The following is a 19,010-nucleotide window of genomic DNA, read 5'->3' on the forward strand; positions in this document are numbered from 1 at the left end:
CTTAAGACATAATCACTTGCAATGTATAGACCTTAGTATGAAGACAATTGGAAATTTCACATTGACTTGATATTTGATATTTTTAAGAAATTATTGCTAATTTTTAAAGTTGGGATAACAGCATTATGGAACTACACTTTAAAAAATTCCCTATCTTTTAGAAATACATATGGAAATATTTACAGAGGAGAGATCTTGGATTTGCTTCAGACAACACAGTAGACGGAAGACTGGTGGGTGTAGGTGAAATAAGAGAGTCATGAATCGATCATGGAGGGAGCAAGGATGTGGGTACATGGGGATTCATTAGATTGTTCTGTCTACTTAAGTTTACATCTGAAATTTTCCATTGAGAAGATGAGGGTAAAAAGTAGCATTGCTTAAACATTAAGAAAGAATTCAACAAATGAAATAATTTCAGATCATGTAATTGCTAGAAAAGAATACAAAAGGGCAGTGAGGTGACTGTGTTCGTGTGGGAGGCGGTCGCCACTGTAGGTTCACCCTGTCCTTTTCTTTCCTGGTCCCTCCTGTTCTTTCTGTTCACTATGTTCTTGACAATTTTGTGTTTCCTTGTGCTCTATGAAGGCAGGAATCCTATCCCTCTCATTTCCTGGGTCGTCCCTGAGACCAACATCAAGCCTGATGTAGCAGTTAATATACCTGAGTGAATAAATTTGTATATCAGTGGAAATTTTTGCTAACTGGCCTTGTCTCATGATAACTTGGGAGTTATGTTAATCCCATTCTTTTTCCCTATTCCCACCATCCTGCTGTATGCAGTTTAGGTCACAATTGCACACTGGTAAATGAATCATTAATTGTCTCTACTCATTTCATGGGTCACTAGGAACTTTTTTCTTTCCCAACTAAATTATTTCTCAAGGGCAGGCATCCGTCTCCAGTTTCTTTATGACTTTTCACAACAAGGCATTTGAACACCTAATGTCTGGGTCGAGCACTGTGTTCCATCCGTACCTGCCCTCATGTTAGAGTTGCATTATCCCCTCCTTGGTTAGTGACAGTGGGGCTCTGTTGTTGGAAGGGAAAGGAAGCCTGGATAATTGGAAATTCCCCACCTCAGACATTACTAACTAAGGTTAGGTACAGGCAGGTTAGTTTATTTCTTGGGGTTTTATACCCTGCTGTTCCTTATGAATATTCTTTCAGAAAAATGTGAAAAAGGAGAAGTCAGGGCCACAGAGAAAACAAGGAGTTGAAGAAAGATTCTCAAAGGCATTTCTTTGGGAGTCAAGAGCTTGGTCTAATCAGTCACAGGAAAAGCCAACCTCAGATCCCAAGGACCCTGAAGAATGTGTCCCAGCCCCTTGCCCTTTCCCTCCCCTGCCTCCTTCTCTTCTCCCTCTTCCCTCTTACTCTCCTTCTCTTGGAGGTGATCAGATCCAAAAGGAATAAACCAGGAAAATGGTGTTATGGTCAGTTCCACAATCGCTCATGTGGCTTCAGCACACACCTGTCACCACATGGGTGCTGGGAATTCAGAAGAACCAGGCCTCTAGTTCATACTGGACTTCTCAAGTAAAAGGGTCAGGTCTCAGAGATTGGACAATCTTAGCAGATGGAGAAATCTTCTCCCTCCCTTAATACTTCAGCCCCACCATGGTCTTCATACTTCTGTCCCACTGTGGCCTTCATGCTTCTGTCCCACCGTGGTCTTCATGCTGCTGCCCCACCGTGGTCTTCATGCTTCAGCCCCACCTTTGTCTTCATGCTTCTTCCCCATCTTGGTCTTCATGCTTCTGTCCCACTGTGGTCTTCATGCTTCAGTCTCACCTCAGTCTTCATGCTTCTGCCCCACCTTGGTCTTCATGCTTCTGTCCCACAGTGGTCTTCATGCTTCAATCCCACCTCCTTGGTCTTCATGCTTCTGCCCCACTTTGGTCTTCATGCTTCAGTCCTACCTTTGTCTTCATCCTTCTGCCTCACTGTGGACCTTTCTCTATGCCTGGACATTGCTGGTCTTACTGTCAGCCTTTTTGGTCTATAGTACACAACCAAAAATTGGTATTTTATCTCCTATTTGTTCAGGGAGGAAAGTGTTGTGGAATGGGGTGGGCTTGCATTGTGGATTCAGAAGACGTGGCCCTGACATTTACTGGCTATTAGATCTTGACCAAGTTACTCAATTTCTTTTCAAAAAAAAATTTATTTATTTTATTTACTTTATTTTTGGCTGTGTTGGGTCTTCATTGCTGTGCATGGGCTTTCTCTAGTTGTGGTGAGTGGGGGCTACTCTTTGTTGCAGTGTACGGGCTTCTCACTGTGGTGGCTTCTCTTGTTGCGGAGCATGGGCTCTAGGCACATGGGCTTCAGTAGTTGTGACACTCAAACTCAGTAGTTGTGGCTCACGGGCTCTAGAGAACAGGCTCAGTAGTTGTGGCACACGGGTTTACTTGCTCTGTGGCACATGGGATCTTCCCGGACCAGGGCTCGAACCCATGTCCCCTGCATTGGCAGGTGGATTCTTAACCACTGTGCCACCAGGGAAGCCCTACTCAATTTCTTTGAACTTGTATTTCTCCTACAAAATGGAACTAGTCATTGCCACCTGCACAGTGGGGATAAAGATCCAGTGGGATAAGATTTGTGAAAGACTGTGGATTTGAAAGTGCTCTCTGAACGTTAGCTAGTTGTGATTGCTGTGTGTTGGCTACTATCACCAAGGAGTCCAAATTTAATTATAGAGGTGCAGTTCTGGCCTGTGCTTCTTTTCTAGTCTGATGACTCTTTGTGCTATTAGCAGCACAGAACAGGTGGTCATTTCCTGATAGGTGGGTGAAGGATATGAATCTATTCCACAAACATTTCTTAATGAAACATCTACAGTATATTCTCTCTGCTTGGCCCTTTGGACAACACAAAAATGAACAAAACACCATCTTGATATAGTCTCCTCCTTTTTTTTCCCAGAAGGTTCTATTTTTGTCTGATGGTATTTGTGGTAGGTAGCATAATGGGCCCTACAAAAGATGACCATGTCCTAATGCATAGCACCTGTGAACGTGTTACCTTACACAGAAAAGGAGAATGAAGGCTGCAGATGGAATTATGGCTGTTCATCATCTGACCCTGAGATGGGGAGAGTGTCCTAGATGACCTGGTTGGGACTAACGTCCTCAAAAGGGTCCTTAAAAGTGGACGAGGGAGGTAGGAGAGAAGGTCAGAGAGAGAACAGTGTGAGGCAGGCTTGACCTGATGTTGCTGAATTTGAAGATGGACAGGGCCACCAGTCAAGAAATGCAGAAAGCTTCTAGAAGGTGGAAAAAACAAAGAAGTAGATGCTCCCTGGAGCCTCCAGAAAGGAGTGCAATCCTGCCCACACCTTGATTTTCGCCCACCGAGATCCACTTCATATTGCTGATTTTTGGAACAGTGAGAGAAGAAATCTGTTGTTTTACACCACTATCTTGCATAATTTTCACGGTAGCAATAGAAAACTAACCAAATATTAATTATTATTCTCTTCTTCTTAAACAGTCATTGTATTCAACACATATTTATTGAGTTCTTATTATGTGCCAGCCTCTGAATAGGTGATAAATATAAAATGATGGGGGAAAACCCAGTCCTTGCCCTCATGGAGTTTACAGTCTGGCTGGGGAGACAATGCCAGTAAAGTATATGTGGAATTACAACTGTGCTGAGGGCCAAACAGAACAGGTGTGTGATGTGTATCTTCTGTGGTCCCAGCAATTGTCAGAAAATTACCCTGAGACCACCTGTTGGCCCCACCCTGGTACTTCCTCCCCCAAGGATAACAGAAAGTCAGGGCCAGAGCTGGGGGTTGTAGGCCACCTGTCTCAGGTGTTGAGCAGCTGAGCCAGGAGGCTGCTCCTTTAGAGTGGACCACTGGACCAACATCCTCAGAGGTCAGAGCAGCCCGATGCCCTGTCGTCTTCCTCCTCACCATCGATCAATGGAAAAGACACCAGAGGCATTTACAGTGCACAGCTCATCAGTCAGGCAATCAATTAATTAGGCAATCATTTTTGTACTTGATTTTCATTACGGTGAGTTTATTTTCATTTCTTGTGTGGGAAAAACAGGTGCTCACATGTAGCTTCATCAGCTTCCTGTGCTGTTTGAATCACACAGTATCTTTAAAATAGGTTTGTTTTGGGGGGAAATGTGACCTGAAAAACCCCACTCATATTTGCTCACTCCTATTACTGTTTTTGTTATGGTGGGTGTTTTTTTGAATTTTATTTTATTTTTTTATACAGCAGGTTCTTATTAGTTATCCATTTTATACATATTAGTGTATATATGTCAATCCCAATATCTCAATTTCCAGCCTTGGTGTCCAACCGCTTATTCTTTACATCTGTGTCTCTATTTCTGCTCTGCAACTGGTTCATCTGTACCATTTTTCTAGGTTCCACATATATGCGTTAATATACGATATTTGTTTTTCTCTTTCTGACTTACTTCACTCTGTATGACAGTCTCTAGATCCATCCATGTCCCTACAAATGATAGTGCTGCAAAGAACATTGGGGTGCATGTGTCTTTTTGAATTATGGTTTTTTCTGGGTATATGCCCAGTAGTGGGATTGCTGGGTCATATGGCAATTCTATTTTTAGTTTTATAAGGAACCTCCATACTGTTCTCCATAGTGGCTGTATCAGTTTACATTCCCACCAACAGTGCCTTTTCTCCACACCCTCTCCAGTATTTGTTGTTTGTAGATTTTCTGATGATGCCCATTCTAACTGGTGTGAGGTGATACCTCATTGTAGTTTTGATTTGCATTTGTCTAATAATTAGTGATGTTGAGCAGCTTTTCATGTGCTTCTTGGCCATCTGTATGTCTTCTTTGGAGAAATGTCTATTTAGGTCTTCTGCCCATTTTTGGATTGGGTTCTTTGTTTTTTTAATATTGAGTGGCATGAGCTGTTTATATATTTTGGAGATTAATCCTTTGTCTGTTGATTCATTTGCAAATACTTTCTCCTATTCTGAGGGTTGTCTTTTCGTCTTGTTTGCAGTTTCCTTTGCTTTGCAAAAGCTTTTAAGTTTCATCAGGTCCCATTTGTTTATTTTTGTTTTTATTTCCTTTACTCTAGAAGGTGGATCAAAAAAGATCTTGCTGTGATTTTTGCCATAGGGTGTTCTTCCTGTGTTTTCCTCTAAGGGTTTTTGGTTTGTTTTTGTTTTTGTTTTGCGGTACGTGGGCCTCTCACTGTTGTAGCCTCTCCTGTTGCAGAGCACAGGCTCTGGACGTGCAGGCTCAGCCGCCATGGCTCACGGGCCCAGCCGCTCCGTGGCATGTGGGATCTTCCCGGACTGGGGCACGAACCTGTGTCCCCTGCATCGGCAGGCGGACTCTCAACCACTGTGCCACCAAGGAAGCCCTCCTCTAAGGGTTTTATAATGTCCAGTCTTACATTTGGGTCTCAAATCCATTTGGAGTTTATTTTTGTGTATGGTGTTAGGGAGTGTTCTAATTTCATTATTTTACATGTAGCTGTCCAGTTTTCCCAGAACCACTTATTTAAGAGACTGTCTTTTTTTTTCCACCAACATTGGGAGAGTTTAGAAATGTCCATGAAGCCATATCACATCACACCCACTGTTAGTGAGGTCTGTTTCTTCCCATAAGTTATGACTTTTCCTTTTTGCACAAGAAAGGAGCTTAAATTTCAATTACTGGGAGTCTGTGAAACAGGTCAGGCACCCATGTATTGCAATAGACTGAGGCTCACATTATTTCCTAAAAGGCGATTTCTTGTCCACATTCCAATGGCTTCGAGGCACTTCCCAGTGCGTTCAGAGCTGCTGTGAACCGAGACCTAGGGGCATTGGGCCAGAAATGAGCCAGAGTGTAGACCCAGAATAAAAACCACTTACCCACACTTCTCACTGCTTCCGGGATCAAATCCCTCAGCCCAGGGCTGGCCGATCCCAGACTGAAAAGGCATCTTTGTGTATCTGAGTCCACAGTCAGGTACAAATGTAAGCAGACTGAGTGAGTGGTATTTATGTTAATTACTTTTCCCCACTGCGTCCCTGAATCTAGAGGGACTGCATACACAGTGAGCTTTCTGCTTTCAGGTAAACGTGCTCTTCCTCGGTCTTGAAATGAGATTCAAGGATCTGTAAACCGCCTCCTCCTCACCACACCCTCCCCTCTAGTTTTCCTTTGTTTGTGATATGAAGGGTTAATATAAAAATAGAAGTTGTCAAGGCATTATGGAGTGCTTCTTTAGTTCCCATGGAAACCAAGCAGTGCAAATATGTGAGAATTTTTTAACTTGGCCAAAAATTTCATCCTCCAAAGATTTAGGGTCATTCTGCCTTATGGTTTGGAGGGAAATTTTTCTTAAAGATTTTTCAAGAAATTAATAAATCATTTCATGTGTCCCCCCATCTCCCCCCACAAATTCAAACCACAGATTATTATTTTTTACGTATTCAATTAAAAGGATCTTTTTGTGCTGTTTCCAATACAAACCCTTGAGGGTTTAAAAAAAATCCTTTCGAAACAAAGTTTTCCTCCCCAATCTCAGAAGGCGGGAAAAAAGATTATTTCTTTCCTTCAGTTTAAAACAATTTGGAACAAGCTTGGTCACCACCCCTGAGCTGACAACAGTGACATTCCAAAGGAACATCAGAAACAAATAAATATTTTGAAGGAGCAGAGCCCTGAGTTAGGGCTGCCTTTTCCTGCTCCTTTGGTTGGTCTGATAACTTGCACTTGGTCAACAGAAACCTCTTCAGGGCATCACTGCTGCAGCTGGAGAACAGAAAAGACACAAAATTAGGGCTTTTGTCACTGTCACTTAGTTTCATTAAAGGGCATTAGTTCTCGGCAATTTGTACCAAGTGGCTTAGGCAGGTTGGAGATGGCAGGAAGGTTGGTAGCTCCCAGCTGGTGGTGAGGCTAGCAGGGACTGAGCCTCTGAGCATCTCTTCTCTTGCTATCCCCTGCACTGCCCTGCCTGGTTCCCCTAAACTGCCCTGCCTGATCCCCCATGCACTATTCTGCCTGCTCTCTCTGTGCTGCCCTGCCTGGTCCCCATTGCCAGGCCAAGGACCAGCCCCCATCTGTGTTATGGCTCCTGGGGTTTCTCAGCCAACCCCTCCCCAGGAGAATGGGCCTCAGTCATAGGATGCCACATAATGGGGGAGGTTACACCCTCTCCAGGACTGACTCATACAGAGACAAGAGTGAACCCTGGTTCAGGGCCAGGCCACGCTTGGCCTGAGACCCCTTCCTGCTCAGCACTTTCTGTCCTGTGTCACCTCCTTCCTCCACCTCAAGTTCCTCCTGACAACACCATCCCTCCCCCCTAACCCCCCTAAGTCACCAACCCTTGTCTCAGGCTCTGCATCTAGGGAACCTGAGTTGTGGACAACCCTCCTCAGTGGATTTTTTAAGGCCAGGGATGAAGAATGCCTTCTGTTGTGGGTTGAATTGCACTCCCCCCACCCCGGCCAGAAAGAGACGCTGAAGTCCTAAACCTGAGCACCTGTGAATGTGCCCTTATTTGGAAGTAGGGCCTTGGCAGGTCATCAAGTTAAGATGAGACTGTTGATGGGGGCCTGGTCCAATATGGCTGGTGTCCTCTACTTACAATTTAGTCAGGATCCTCTGACCCCTTCTTGACTAGGCAGGCCTCCACCTTGGTCCCCATCCTGTCCTTGGCTCACCTGACCCAGCTGTGGCAAGAATCCTGATGAATGAAGTTAGCCAGAATCCCTACCCTTGATGTCCCCTCTTATTCATTTTCCATCTACTGACCCCTTAGCTCTGCCTGTTGGCTATACATCCCCTGCTGTCTATGCTATATTGAGCGTTGAGCTCAATCTCTCTCCCCTGTTGCAATAGTCTTGAAAAATGTCTTCCTTGCCATTTTAAGAAGAGTCAGAGTAATTTTTTCTTTAACACCTTATAAAAGTGGAAATTTGGATACAGACATGCACATGGGGAGAATGTCCTGTGAAGATGGAGTCAGGGATGGGGTGATGCTTCCACAAGCCAAACGTTCCAAATACCAGCAAACCATCAGAAGCAGGGAGACAGGCAAGGAGCAGATTCTCCCTCTGAGCCTCCAGAAAGAACCAGCCCTGCAGACAGTTCGATCTCAGAATTCCAGTTTCCAGAACTGAGACATGACGAATTTCTGTTGCTTAAGCCACCCAGTACTTGGCGCTTTGTTACTGTAACCCCAAGAAACCAATACACTTTCCCTTTGCATCCTTGGAATCCCCCCTCCCAAAGCACCTTGCCCATCCTCTGTAAACCCAACGTGCCCCCAGGAAGCTGAGTCACCGGGAATTTGTTGCAAGGGCTGAGTTTACTCACAGGAAGTGGGTGTGGTGGCTAGCACAGGTGCTCAGGAGAGGTGGGCTTAGATGCATGGGGAGGAGGGCTGCTATCTGATCCAGGAAGAAGACAGGGGGAGTCCTGTCTCAGGCTGGGTTCTCTGGATTGCTGCCCCTCCCCTCTGAGCTGTCAGAAGCCTGCATCTTGTGAGCTCCCGGGATGGCCGAGCCCATCTCTGTCTGAGAGGAGGTTCTCTGCTAGTCTCTACATTAACATTCTTCCCATCAGAAAAGGCAGTGCTCTGTGTGGTAAATTATCTCTGGGGCTTTTTAATGCACTTTTCCACATGAACAACAATGTTCACTGGATGTCAGTCATCAGGCAAACATAATTAGATCTGGCTGGAAAATGTTACATTGTGAATTAAGTTGACTGATGGGGAAATGTCAGTTTTATTAACATTCTCCCTTCAGATGATAATTTTATATCTATAAGGAAGAATGACAAAGGAGTTACTGAAGGCATCAGTTTGGAATGATGGAGCCCTTTTTTTAATTATTAATTAATTAATTTATTATTTATTTTTGGTTGCATTAGGTTGGTTGCTGTGCGTGGGCCTCCTCTAGTTGCGGTGAACAGGGGCTACTCTTCTGTACGGTGTGTGGGCTTCTCATTGTGGTGGCCTCTCTCGCTGTGGAGCACGGGCTCCAGGCATGCGGGCTTCAGCAGTTGTGGTTCGCGGGCTCTAGAGCACAGGCTCAGTAGTTGTGGCTCATGGGCTTAGTTGCTCCGTGGCATGTGGGATGTTCCCTGACTAGGGCTCGAACCCGTGTCCCCTGCATTGGCAGGCGGGTTCTTAACCACTGCGCCACCAGGGAAACCCTGATGGAGCCCTTTTAATAAACCCTGCCTTTTGTTTCCATTCCTTGTTTTTAAATATTTCATCTCTGTATGGGTAATTGTTTCCGTGTTGTTGGCCTGTGATTGGGCAAAAAGTCAAGAGAGCAGGCTGTTTGGCTGAAAGCCAATTCAGTGTAAAATTTCAGGGTGATGTAGTCGTGGCCTGCATGGCAGCAGTTAAGTAGGGACGGTCTTAAAGGGAAGTTGAGGAAGATCCTGAAAAGATGGTTCAGTGGTATGCAGATCAGCACCTGGGCTGACGGCACTCAAACCCACCCCTCACCAACGTCATCTTCCCAGGAAAGCGTCCTCTTCAGCTGGAAGGTTTCAATATTTGCTTGCAGTTGTCCTTTCCAGTTTGTATGACACCCAGGAACAGGTCCGTTTTGCCCCTCTCACCTGGCCCCTTGAAATGTCTCTTTACTGAGTAATTCCCCACCTGCATGTGCATCTTGGAAATATCTTCTCTTTGAAACAGTTTGAGCCTTGTTTTTCAAGGTAAGTCAGATAACGACATTCCTCAGCTTCTGTGGTTTCCAGATTCTCCCAGAGTAACACACAGGCCTTCCCCCTGGCCTACCAGGCCCACCCACTTCACACCTGCCTTCCTGTGCTGTGGCTCCTCCTACGGTCCAGCCTCTGAGCCTTTGCCCTTTCTGTTCCCTCCTCCTAGCGCTCTGGTCCTAGAGCTCCAGGAAGGTTCTCAGCTCCTTCCTTTGTTTTGTGGGTCAGTGTCCAAACGTCACCTATGGACAGACTACGCCCCCCCCCACAAAATCTGCTCCCAGCTCCCTCTCTTCACCTTACTCTTTCTTTTTACCTGCACCTAATCACCTCTGAGATATTTGGTACCCCCAGTACAGGCTCTGGAGGTTTCTACAGAGAAACAGCCAAAGCCACACACCGAGACAATGACACCCGTGCACTCAGCTGAGATGGCTGAGGGGCTCAACATACTTTTCTGAGTCTGAAATATTTATGGAGTGTCACACACCCTATAAAGAAGCTGTCACAGTCCATGGCATATGTGTTGGCATGTTGGCAGGACAGAATGATCAGAAACCAAGCTTAGAAACAACCCCATCCCCTGGCTTTCTTCCTGGCAAGTTCCTGGGTCTTGTCCAATCCTGCATCTCTTAGTTCAGACATCTGTGTGCCTCATCCTTCACGGTGATCACAGACACGCCCTCATCCCTCTCCGGTCCCCAGGAAACCCTCACCTGTCATCTATCCCCATTCTCACCTTCCTCGCAGGTCGGAGGATGGCTCCCATCCCCCTTTCAGACAGAAGAGAGTGGAAATGAAGGAGGGCAAGAGGCTTCTCCCCCCTGGAGTTGGTGGGGCTCTGATGGTACTGGGCTCGCTGCTTAGAAATCACACGTTATTTACATTATTACATTATTGTATGTTCGCAATGTGTGTTCTGTGGAAAACTACTTACACAGATTAGAAAGCATGTTTTCTGAATACAGGACATAAGTTTTGAAATATGGGGGACACTGGGCTCCATGAAACAGACTTTTGTCACGCCTGGGCATCTCAGAGCACCACATGCTTTTGTGAGTCTCAAAGGCGAGGCTGAAACACTGTAACCGGCTGACTCCGGGCCCCAGCGGTTCACATCCTGCCGTAGTGTCCTCTGTCCACCAGCACGTCCCTTCTGCTCATGCTGTCGGGGCCATGGGCTTGCTTTGGCGGATGAGATTTTCAAGGACATGAAGAAGGAGGGCTTGAAATGTGTTGTGGGGTTGGCTGCACCCCTTTTCACCATAAGAAAAACCTCTCAGGCAGCCACTAGTCCCAGCAGGATGACGGGCATGTGGCTCATACCGACGAGCGTGGAACCCAGCCCAGCTGAGGCCAGCCTGGACCGGCCAGGTCCAGCTGTCCTGCAGACACGTGGCCAGTGGGTGTCACTGAGCCTGAGTCCCAGGTGGGGGTCTACGCAGCACCCTTATGGCCATGGTCGACATAGTATGCAAAGCTCCTCTCTTTTTTGACCGTGGAACCCTTTGTTCATGGAGCTGTTGCAGAACAGGCTAGGGGGGACTCTTGCAATCCACCCTGGGCCTTTGCTGGAAAACACGTTCAGAGCACCGTGGAGGCATCTGCAGTTACCGATGGCAGGGCTGGGGGACACTTGCTGTGTATCCCCTGCTCAGTCATGTCTTAAAAACCCATCTCTGTTGTTTTCTCCAAAAAGGAGAGAGACCTAGAGGCTAGAGGAGGCCATTCAGGACGCTTTCTCTGTCCAAGGGCAAGGGTGACCCTTGACGACCAAGGTATCCATGCTCTGGGCTGTGGCCTGTCAGGGAAAGAGGTGGGCATGGTCCTTCCACCAAGAGGAGTCCCTCAGGGTCACAGGCCCCAGAGCTACAGTGCATGGTCCTCACCGTGGGGCATGGGCAGCATTTAGAAAACCCCTGTCCATTTGGAATGCCGCCCCTGTGAAGGTATGGTCACAATGGTCCTTCTCCATCAGGACTCAGAGTGATCCAGCCATTTTGGGGATGGCCTTTTGGCCTGTTCTTTGGGACACAGATGCCCATACATGAATGGCTGCCCTCTGCCTCTGTAGGCCCCTCTTTGTTAACGTAAGACCCTCCCAAGTGACAGGTGTAGCAGGAGAAGGAACCCAAGTTGTCTCCAGGGCTTTGGAACTTTTGCCCAGATTCTTGATTTGAATGAGAAAAACCAAAAAGACCCATTTCAAGTTTGGTGTAACCTGAAGTTCCATGAGGCAGAGGTAACTGGCTTGTTCCATGTGGGAGCTGCTGGGCTCAGCACCAAAGTTCTGAGGACTCTCAGCCTAACGGCACCCTGATGGCTCGGGCTCCGGGGACGAGGTGTCCACAGGCACTGATGTTCATTTCTGGAAACTTGGAGAACTGGGTCGTCTCCTGCCACCACTCCCAGGGCTCCACATGTCTTCCCACTGCAAAACTGCCAGTGGTGGTTCTCCCTGACGTCGGGACTGCCAGCAGGGAGCAGGGCCTCCTGGTCCTAGGGTGATCAAACCAAATTTATGGATAAGTCCTCATCCAGGAAAAGGCAAGTATTGCCTTACTTTTTGCCAGGGTAAGAAATCATGGAAGAGGCCCAGATAACTCAGAGAAGATGAAGAGTGACCTATCTAAAATGTGTGATCCATCAGCACTACCCCTCCTCCGGCTATTGCCTCCCTTCTGGCTCATAAGGAGGTAGTTTTCCAACCGTCTGAAGCACCACCAGGCTTACTGAGTCCCTGGCTTTGGAGAATGGCAGGTCAGGTTAAAAGACCGAGGAGGAAGTGGGATGAGCTGGTTGCCTTTCTGCCCTTGTCCTTAAAGAGGCAGGGGAGGGGCCCCAGCACTTGGCATTGATTTCTTTCTTCACGTCGATGGTAGCGAGGGTATTGGAAAGACGGCAGGAAGATCGGTCCCTCATCTTGAAAACAACCCAGAGATGTGAGCACAGCCGGCCACTCCTCAGCCTTACTCCCTTTTCAGAAGTGTCGTAATGGACTCAGAGAGAGTAAGAAAACGGGCGTGAAAGGGCTTTGATGAGACGTAGCCTCAGGCAGAATCGAGGGAGACCTTTGTGAACTAAGAGGCTTAAGAAGACTTATTTGTTTTTAGCTTTTCCCCTTCAAATTGAATTCTTTCTGTCTTAAGAAGAGGCCCCTAAGGTGAGTCTAACCTTTTCTCGATTCATTTCCTGGGTAGGACCTGAAATAAACAAGAGCAAGTGGGTTACTCACCACCACGTAGGTAGCAGTGCGTGGAACTGGAGAAAACTAAACTGAGGGAAATCAAAGGTGTGGAGCAGAGAAATGTCAGACCCTCACTAGCCCGCAAGGGAGTGTGTGATACATAAACCAGAGGCTGGCAACTGTGGCCTGCAGGACAAATCTGGCCCTTGCCTTGCTTTTGTAAATAAAGTTTTATTGAAACACAGCCCTGTCCACTTATTTCTGTATTGCCTGTGGCTGCTTTCACACTCCAATAGCAGAGTTGATGAGTTGCCACAGAGACCACTTGGTCCACCGAGCTTAAAATATTTACCATCTTGACCTTTCCAGAAAAAGTTGTCAACCGCTGACATAAACAGATTCCTAAACAGAATTCCTGGATCTGAAGTGGACTTGTAAGACACCCTAGGTATCAGAGAGGCATATTAAGAAAGTAAGCTGACCAAAGTTTTCACCATCAGCCCTCCCAGAGTGGGTGCTAGCATGTGAATATTTTGTATTTTATTTTTTGTTTCAGCCTTTTCACCCTGTAAACATCTCTCAGGGGCAGCCAGCTAACAGCCAGTGGTGGGGACAGACATGGGTTTGTTGAGTGTGTTTGAACATGCATATTTATTTATAATAAGAAAATAAATCATGAACGATTACACATTTTAAAAAGCTGACAAATATAGGAAACATCACAAATCTAGGCCAATGAGGTCATTATCTTATTTAACCTCCTGATACAGCTCTGGCCTGGTGCCCCTATATCACAATTCCACATGGGGTGAATTGGCCCAGTGGGCAGTTGGAGGATTCTGGGAACCATTTCTCTATAGGGACACTAACTCTCATGGGTTAAATTGTGCCCCCCAACCCCAAGTCATATGTTGATGTTATTTGGAAACAGGTTCTTTACAGAGGTGACTAAGGTAAAATAAGGTCACATGGATGGGGTAAATCTAATATGATTGGTGCCCTTATAAGAGGGAGATTAGGACACAGACACACACAGAGGGATGACCCTGTGAGGACTCAGCGAGAAGACAGCTGTCTACACACCGAGGAGAGAGGCCTCAGGAGGAACCAGCCCTGCCCACACCTTGATCTTAAATGTTCAACCTCCGGGACTGGAAGAAAATAATTACCTGTTGTATAAGCCACTCGGTCTGTGGTACTTTGTTACGGCAACCTTAGCAAACTAATATATTAGCAATAATTAAACTATGGAATCTATGCCACTAACATGAACTAAAGGTCTCCCCAAACCAATTTCCCCTTGGCAGGATCCCCAACACCATGGCTGCTCCATCACTATCTGAGCCAGGGGTCAAGGGTGAGTGCGACAGGGAACTTGAGTGGAAAGAAGCAGCCCGGAGGGACCCCAAAGCTTTATGTTCATTGGCTTTCTGGCAAATCCGTCAGCCATTCCAGCCCAGAGGCAACCACTTTTTCAGGAGGCCCTTGTCCCTAGAAGGAACTAGTCCCAAACAGATCATCACCATGGGATTCCTTGCTTCCTTCAAAGGCATCCAGACAGAGGCCAAAAGTAACACAGCTGTGCTTCTCAACTCTGCTGACACTATTTCAGATCCAACCAGCTCTGACAACACACTTGCTTAAAATCCTCAGGGGTCCCCTAGAGAACCCTTTAATCTTGTCTGACATTCTCACAATTTATGTAATCCCCAAAAGATGCTACAGAGCTCTGGTGGAATGATAGAAGTGTGGACACTGTTGTCTCTATAATATGAAGAAAGGAGAAAAAAAGTTAGAAAATACAGAGCAAAAGAAAGGTCAGAAATCCAGGAGTGAAAAAACAAAACAGGGATAAAAATAACAACAGCTCACATATTTGCATTCTACAAAGCATCTTCACAGGCTAAGGGCATACACAGGTTTCAGACGGCTTTGTTTAAGTTCACTGGGCTTGGGGAACTATCGTAATAACCTTACAACGTAATCTCCATTTTACAGGCTTGTATACGTCGGATACCTGCTCACCACTGGGCAGGGCTCATCCAGAGACAGAGCATTTTCCTCCAAATGTTCTTCCTACATTTCCACTGCAGGCTCAGCGGTGGGTCCATGGGACAAGTGAGGAAAGGGAAGAGGCAGGCAGGACAGATATCCAGAAACAAGCCGTAGTGAGCTTGACTCCTGGGAGGATGCCCGGAATGTGGAGGTTTAGGGAAACACATTGAACGGGAGCCCCAGGTTTTGACCCAGATAGGGATTCTTCAGTGAGCCAGTTGTCAGATATCACTTGGATTAGGGAACTTAGTTCCATTGGTCCTCCATGTCAACTGCCTGATGACAGACTCATTCCACACCCCTCCCTGGACAATCTCCACCACCTAAAAGCCTACCACTTCCAAATCCAATCTTCAGCCCAGACAACCCTGCCCAGCTCAGAACACCAGTGTCATCAATGGCCCATTTGAAATTTCCATGCGGATAACTCACAGGCACCACGACCTCTCAACACGTCACCAAGTCCAAAACGGAAGTCTCATTTCCCACCAATCCCCCCAGGCTGCCCACCCCCTTCTTTTCCAGTGGATTTCATATTGGGAAAGGACAAGGCCACTCGACCAGCAGCTCATTCAGAGCCCTGGGGGTTACCCTCGACCACTCTGTCTCCCTTCTCCCATGCACCTGACTAATCTTCAGATCTCGCTGATTTTACCTCTGATTCTATCTCTATCATGTTTAAATTTCTCTCTACTTTCACAGCCACCCACGGTAATGAGCTTGGTGTTTGTCATTAAATAGTCATAAACCCTTGCAAAATTCATTCACATCATTGATCCTGCGCTATAAACTTCCTTTCGTTCCTTACTTATTTTTCTCTAGATTGTCAGGGTTCAAGATCTCCCCTTCTCGTGTGCATGCCATGTCCATTGCCTGTGGCTGGGGATGTGCCTCACCCTTTCACAATTAGCTCAAACAACTACTGCAGACAGGTTCTCAACGAGAGGCTTTCTACACACCCACGGGTAGATCTGTGGTTGGGTCTGAGATCTCACCCCTCGTGTGGAACAACTGCGTCATGGGACCCCCCTTTTCCATTGGGTGGTTTGTCTTCCTTCTTGATTTGTAGAGTTTTATACATAGTCTGACATTCGTTGTAGGATGGTTACATGTGTTATAAACTGTCATAGTCCATTCGGGCTGCTTGACAGAATACCATAGGCTTGGGTGACTTACAAACAACAGACATTTATTTCTCACTGCTCCGGAGTCTGGGAAGTCAAGATCAAGGCGCTGGTAGATTTGCTGTCTGGTGAGGGGTTTATAAATGACCATTTAGTCTCTGTCTTTACATAGTGGAAGGCGTGAGGGGTTGTCTCTGAAGTCCTTTATAAGGCACTAATCCCATTCGTGAAGGCTCTGTCCTCATGACCTAATCACCTCCCAAAAGCCCCATCTCCAAACACCATCATATGGTGGGGTTATGTTTTAACATATGAATCCTGGGTGGACACAAATATTCAGTCTACAACTAAATATGGACTAAATATTCCTCCAAGTTCATGTGTTGAAGCCAAAATCACTGGTTTGTCTGTATTTGGAGATGGGATTGCTGAGGAAGTAATGGAGGTTAAATGAGGTCCTAAAGGTGGAGCCTGACCCCATGGAATAGTCTCCTTATAAAAGGAGAACCAGGGACCTTGCTCTCTCTCTCCATGCATGCTCACTCACCAAGGAAAGACCATGTGCAGACATATTATGAAGACAGCCGTCTGTACGCCAGGAAGAGAGCTTCACCAGAAACTGACCATGCTGGAATCTTGATCTTGGACTCCAAGCCTCTGGAACTGTGAGAAAATAAGTCTCTATTGTTGAAGCCCCACAGTCTATGCTATTTTGTTATAATAGCCCAAGCTGACTAAGACACATGGATTATAAACATAATAAATATATTCCCACTTTTATTATCATGTCTCTCATAAGATTATTTTATAAGATAATCTTATAAGAAATCTCTTTCTCTAAGGTAGTCAAATGTATGAACCTCATACTTTATGGTCTGTCTTTTGCATCTTGTTTAAAAAAATCCTTTCTCCTCTGATGTCTTCTAGATAGCCCCTCATTCTTTCTTTGAAAAGAACTTGTGTTATTGGTTTTTCACACTTAGGTGTTGAATCCATCTGAATGCTTATTTTTGTTTACATTACACAGAGGAGTGATTCTCCTTCCCCAAGACCCACTGGGGAGAGCCCTGTTTGGGTGACCTTCAGCCTCTTCCCACCACAGGGAAGGAAGGGGAAGGGCATATCTGATTGGCAAACTGGGGAAGAAGCCTCATTCAGCCCCTTCCTTCAGGCTGTCATGAGCCAGTTCCCACAGACTCTGCTCCTCCCGTGCACCTCCATCCCTGACCTGAGAGGTTCCCTGTCCCCTGTTCTCTGCAACTGGGCGGGAGGCCTGGACTCTCGCATGCAGAAGAAGAGCTGCCTGCTCCTACTCTGACCCGCATCCTCCATCATAGCCCTTATCCATCACAAAGGCACTATTTTAGCCTTTTAAAAAGGTATGTTCTACAGTTTAATGTATATTTCAGTGTGTTCAGAAGCCAGCAGGAAAAGAGATGTTGCTTATTGCATCTTCTCAAAGATCCCGATGGAAGGAGTGAAGTAACAATGTGTTGCTCTAATGCTCTGTTGGTACCCAGTGGCCCTGGCATCATGATGGGAGGACCATTCTTACCCCGCTGGTCTGTAATGGTTCCAACGGGCAGGCGGGTCTGTGCTGAGTGCTGCCTTCTGTGCCCCGTCAGGGCTTTTCCCACATTTCTAGGACTGGAGCTTCTGTCTTCACATCTAGAAAGAGGCACCTCCAACCTCACCTTCTCGCTCATCTTCAAAACATTCTTAACTATTCCCAACTCTTCATTCTTCCATGTACATTTCAAAATAGGTTTGTTAGTTTCTATAAAAAATCCTGGATTTTTATTGAAATTTCATTGACTTTATAATTTGGGGAGGATTGACAATTTTTATGACATTACATTTTTCTTCTCTATTGATGTAGGTTTGTTTTCTTTCTTTCTTTTTTTCTTTTTTTTTTTTTAACCAACAAAATTTAGTTATCTTTGTGAGCATCTTCCACATCTTTTGTGGACTTTATTCTCAGTACCTTGTATTTTTTCCTATTGTAAATGATATTTTTAAAAAGTATTATATTTTGTTATTGTTTATTCCTGAATTAAAGGCACTCTGCCAGTTTTGAGGGTTGGACCAGGTAACCAGAATCTGTGCAGAGCTCTCTTATTTATATTGCAAGCTGATCTCTGTTCTCTGGGGCTTTCTGTGTGCTGGTCACAATGGCTGTGAATAACAATGATATTTGTTTCTCCTTTTCAATCCTTGTAACATTCATTTCTTTTTCGTGTCTTACTGTGCTGGTCAGGACCTCAAGCACAATGTTGAATACAAATGCACATCTTGTTCCTGATTGTGAAGTGACTGGCTGGCTTGTCTCCATCAAGTATAACATTTGCGATATGTGCTCTGATGAATATACTCGATCCCAGAGGCTTCATGACCCACAGCAAATACACACACACACACACACACACACACACACACACACACACACCTTGATTCTGTGAGTACTACGCATATACATGTATAAATGCACACACACCTGTAACAGATACTGCCCCAGACTTTACTTATCCTGATTACATGTGACTCCTGACATTTTCTCTTCTGTTCAGTTCTGCTCTCTTCTATCTTATCTCATCCCACCTTGTTCTGTTATGATCTATTCCATTCTCTTCATTCAATGTGCTAAATTTAATAATTTAATATCTATGAGGTTTTTTTCTCACCAAAAATGATTTTACACCCTAAAATTCATAGCAACATTCAGTTGGAAAGCAAAGGTGGCATTTATCTTCTATTTGTAGGAAATCGATTTCATTTTGTTGTTTAATCATGAATGGGGTGAGGTGTGAAGTGTGTGAGAGAGAGACAGGTTGAGGTCAACTCCAGGGATCTGGTCCCATGTCCCTGGAAAGATGACCTTGTCCCCTTCTGAAGTGGGAGGAGGCAGCAGTCAGCAGACCACCAAGTGGAGATGCAGCTGGATGGAAGGGC

This window comes from Stenella coeruleoalba, assembly GCF_951394435.1.
Source record: "Stenella coeruleoalba genome assembly, chromosome: 1".
In the NCBI taxonomy this organism is placed as follows: Eukaryota; Metazoa; Chordata; class Mammalia; order Artiodactyla; family Delphinidae; genus Stenella; species Stenella coeruleoalba.